The sequence below is a fragment of the Physeter macrocephalus genome, chromosome 7, assembly GCF_002837175.3.
Source record: "Physeter macrocephalus isolate SW-GA chromosome 7, ASM283717v5, whole genome shotgun sequence".
Lineage (NCBI taxonomy): Eukaryota > Metazoa > Chordata > Mammalia > Artiodactyla > Physeteridae > Physeter > Physeter macrocephalus.
This window is the reverse complement of record NC_041220.1, coordinates 52,756,517-52,761,794: the sequence shown is the minus strand read 5'-3', so window position 1 is coordinate 52,761,794 and position 5,278 is coordinate 52,756,517.

The window sequence follows — 5,278 nt, the reverse complement described above, 5'->3', positions numbered from 1 at the left end:
TTGTTTTTCTCTTTCTGACTTACTTCACTCTGTATGACAGACTCTAGGTCCATCCACCTCACTACAAATAACTCAGTTTCGTTTCTTTTTATGGCTGAGTAATATGCCATTGTATATATGTGCCACATCTTCTTTATCCATTCATCTGTCAATGGACACTTAGGTTGCTTCCATGTCCTGGCTATTGTAAATAGAGCTGCAATGAACATTGTGGTACATGACTGTTTTTGAATTATACTTTTCTCAGGATATATGCCCAGTAGTGGGGTTGCTGGGTTGTATGGTAGTTCTATTTTTAGTTTTTAAAGAAACCTCCATACTGTTCTCCATAGTGGCTGTATCAATTTACATTCCCACCAACAGTGCAAGAGGGTTCCCTTTTCTCCACACCCTCTCCAGCATTTATACAATGTAGTATTAAATGAGATAGTACTCACTCCTTTTGTAGTTCCAAGCACAAACTTCATTCATTTCCTCAGGGATGTGTTCTCTGGCCTTTAAAGGTAGATTAAGCCACTTGTTTTCATAGTACCTCGTAGATCTCCTTTATAGCACGGATCGTAGTTTGTAATTATATATATTTATATATTGCATTATGGATATATATTATAATTACATATTTGTTTATGTGGTTTTCAAAAACGTCATTTCTCTCTGACTCACCAGACTATAAACTCCATAACAAGATTGGGTCTGTTCTGCTCAACCATTGAATTCCCCAGCATCTGACACAAATGCCAGGTACTCAATAAACATTTTGGAATGAAAGACAAATGAACATGTTAAGAGTTTGGAAAAAGGGAAGAGCACATGTACTGGGCTGTTGAGGAAGATTCTGTGCCTAAAACTGAATTCGCCCAGACCTCGTTTATGAAGAGGTATGAAAAAAATTATTTTCAGGTCTTAATACTAAGAAAGACTGATTTCCACTGAAAAAGTGTTTTGTTCTTATGTTTATGAATTCTTTGAATTTCATACATTAAGATATTTTTCTCTTTGCTTTGGCCTCTGTGAAGCTTAGAACCAGTTTTGTTAAATATTTCTCTCAACTGTACATTATATTTTAATGTACTAACCTTGCCTTCAAATATTTTACTATGCTTAATTTTCTCTTACTAATTTTCTACATTCCTTTATAGTTTAATAATGTAAATAACACCCCTTTTAAAATGAGATTTGGTGTGAATTCATTCTTGAATGGTGATTATTGATGCCCAAATTAATGTATGGCAAGCTTTATACAGTATTGATGCTTTAAAATGGGTTTTGGCATTTTAAACTAATCTTTTGTTAAAGATCCCCTCCAGGAATTATTTAATAGAGATACCTAGGGTGGTGTGGGCCATATCTGACTGTTGAAGTTAAGATTTCAGCTAGGAGCAGAACTTTATATAAGATGACAAACCCTCTACAACCTTGCTCTGAATCCTGAGACAGTATCATAAGGAATATATAAAATCTGCAAATTTAATTAATTTTGGCCAAGCGAATTTGACTTTGAGTACCTTCTGCCCCCTTCCTGCTTTGATCTCATGCCACCATCTCATCTGCTGCCAATGGTTCTGTCATGTGTCATGTTTGATCCAGTTGGGGGAGGCATATTGATATTATGTTTTAGTTACAATGAAATAAAATTGTTGCTATATTCCCTCAGGGGATAATTTTAAAGGAATTAATGTCCAACTATTCTTTGTCACCTCCCTTTGGGTTCAATAATTGAAAACAATAATTTAAAAACTTATGTTCACCCCAACCAAATAACCACAATCTGCTCCTGCTATATGGCTCTATAATTGAGTTAGTTTGATGAAATACAATAAAATACATTCTTCTGTATTATTTTTGTATTTTACTGTATTAAGCCATTCCATGTGGTGAATGAACCACATATATTTGAAGTCTTCATTTTCTTCAGTTTAATAGTTATGTTGCAAAGGTTTTGGAACATATTATATTTTTGTTGATTTTCATCACTTCATTGTAATCGTTTATGAAACCACCCCTAGTAATTATATTTTGGTTAAAAGATTCAGCAGATATTAATGTTTTCCTAAGGAAGATGTTAATGATAATTTAAGCAATTACTTTGAAAATTAATTGTGTGGGTGGGCAAATTAGGGCAAGGATGGGCAAATTACTAAAGATTCATGGCCACAGCCAAATTTGGTTTGTTTGCAGGTAAATAAGAATTCAGGCAGGCCTTCTGAGCGTGAAGTAACATACATCAGTGTGGTAATAATGGAAGCATTACTTGTAATCCTCAAAGTCAATAAGTTAAAAATATATATATATATTCAAGTGTAGTAGAGTCATAAGTGTATCCTAATGCTTACGTTTCTCATGGGGTCTTTGGGACATTCAGCAGGCCATTTGGGCTCTATTGGCATGAAGACCCCTTAGGCATTCTGGAAAAGTATTGAAGAGATGGCACTGGAAATTTGGAATTAATACTCTCAAACAAAGAGAGATAATCCCTGCTCCAACCTTTGAGGAAGAGTCTAGGAGGTTTAAGGAATCCAAGAATATGAGAGTTACACATAGTCTTTGTGAGGTTGGTTCCTGGTCTGTGGGGAAAAGGACTTAGTGGGGCCATAAAGCAGTCTCTGGCCAAGTTCCCTAAGAACATATCTCAAGGTGGGAGGCTGGAAAAACTGAGATTATTAACATTTTTAGAGCCAGTGATAGATACATTCACTAGTTAGTGTGTTCATGAGCAGATCAGCCTATAACTGTAGCCTGATTCTTCAGCAAAAGATCACCCACCCCAGTGTTATTTCCTATGATTTTCCTCCTTAAATCTCCCAAACAAGCCATCTTCTCACCATTCCCAGAACGTTTCTACAAGATGGCACACATTAACTCAGAAATGAGGGTAACTGAGGGTTTGGGAGAAGGTAGTGGTAAAGGTTGACAATGGTGACAGCCAGTATTGATTGGGAGGCAGGGTTGGTGTTGCAGTATGTCAGTAGTTGCCTGACAGTAAGTGCACGGACCCTGGAACCCGACTGCTGTGACTCTGAGTCGTGGCTCTGACATCTACTAGCTTGATAACCTCAGGCAAGTTATTTGTCTCTCAGTTTCCTCATTTATAAAACCGGGGCAATAATGGCACCTACCTTGGAGGGTTGTTCGTATTTGTAAAGCACTTAGAGAACAGGCACATAGGTTGCACTATATACTTTTATTTTAAATAATTTGAGCAGGTTATACACGCACTTTGGTTATAGAAAGAAATCATGAAAAGTCTAACAGAGTATTCTACCAGCTATATTGACAATGACTTGAAGACAGAAGAGACAAGAAGGCATGAGAACAAGTCAGCAGTGGGAATCCCCAAACATGACATATTAGGGCTTATATTAATGACAGTGGCAGCTTCAGAAAGGAAAAGATCTGCTGAGCTTCATGAAAAAACAGTAAGCAAAACATGATGATAGATTGGTTTGGGGGGGATGAATTTGGAAATAAACTATCCTAAGCTTGTAATCTTGAGGGATTAGAAAGATGATGGTGCTGTTGACAACATTGGAGAAATTTGGAAGGAGATGCCTGTTTCTGCAGGAAAGACAGGAAGCTTAAGCCACATCAATGTAGAAGAAACAAATGGACCATGGGAGTTCAACTTACTATGGCCTGTTCACTTGACAGATGGGCTGCAGCTGAATCAATTGTGATGCTTCATTAGGATGTCTGATGTGTCTGTGATGTCCCATGCCACGGTCTGGTGGTTTTGCCACCTATAAACACACCCTCCATTCTGCGCTTAGGTTGGGTTTGTTTTTGGGATCCTGCTTCATCACAGAGGCGTGTCATGTGGTCATATGTACATCTTGGAAAACAGAAAGATGTATTGAGCTATATATATACATATATATATGTATAAATATATATATACTTCAAAGCCCTAAGTCCTAAGCAAGTATAATTTACTTAATTCCTGCCCAAAAGGATTACAAGGCTATATCCTACTCTCTCTCTCTCTCTCTCTCTCTCTCTCTCTCTCTATATATATATATATATATATATCTCCAAAGTTTAAGTCAATATGTACTTGCATTAGAAAACAGAACTTGGCTGAAAGACAAGATGATGATGGTTTCATTTTTATTTGTATCTTCTTAACTTCATGAGAGATACTTTCAGCCAACACTTACATAGTGATTGCCAGAGATTGTTCTAAGCTCTTTATACACACTAAGTCATTTAATCATCACAATCACCCTATGAGGTAGGTAACATTATTGTCCTCATAATAAGGAAGAGGAAATTAAGGAGCAGTGGAGGCTGGTGCTCTTAGGTTGGTTCCAGCAGAATTCTGAGATGAGGGTTTATGTGCAAGTGATTTGTCAAGGAAGGGCTTGCTCCCAGGGGTGACCGAAGGGCAATAGGGGAGCAGAAAGGGGAAGAGGAGAAAGCCAAACAAGGGTCCAATGGAGACAAAGTCCTGTGGAAGGAAGCATCATCCTAATCCTGCAGGGGAGCTCTGGGGTGAATGTTCCAGCTCAAAGTCAACCCAATCCAAGGCAGGGGAGTCAGGCTTTCATACTCCCATGCCGGAAAGTCAGTAGTTAAGGGCTGCCTGCCCTAGGGGGGATGTACCTCTGGTTCTCTGCACCTGTCGGCAAAGTGGCTTCAGTTGGTCTAAGGCGTCCTGCACAGAAGAACTGCAGATTCTGCCTGTTGGAGGCCAAAGTACAGCAAAGGTGGGAAATTGGGTCAGAGGTAGGAGTTGGGAGGCTCAAGAAGAATTGGGAGGGGAGGGGATCTGGAGGATGACCCTGTTGGCCTTACCAGTGTCTATCACATAGCTGAAGGGGATCCATCAGCAGATTGATTTTTTTTGGGGGGGGCTGTTATTTTAATTCATCAATTTGACTCATCCTTGGCTATGTAGATAGATCTAAGATATGTAAATCTACATCTGTGTACACACACACACACACACACACACACACACACACACAAGCACACATATATATACACACTGAGAAATGCAAAGTTGATGCAGCCCAGATGTTACATGTCAGATATCATAAACTGGTGACTCATGAGTTGAATGCAATCTACAGACATTCTTGGTTTGGCCCTGTCTGAGTCTTTGGGTTGAATTAATAGCCAGTATTTTAAAAGTGGGAGATTTCGGGCTTCCCTGGTGGCGCAGTGGTTGCGAGTCCGCCTGCCGATGCAGGTGACGCGGGTTTGTGCCCCAGTCTGGGAGGATCCCACATGCCGCGGAGCGGCTGGGCCCGTGAGCCATGGCCGCTGAGCCTGCGCGTCC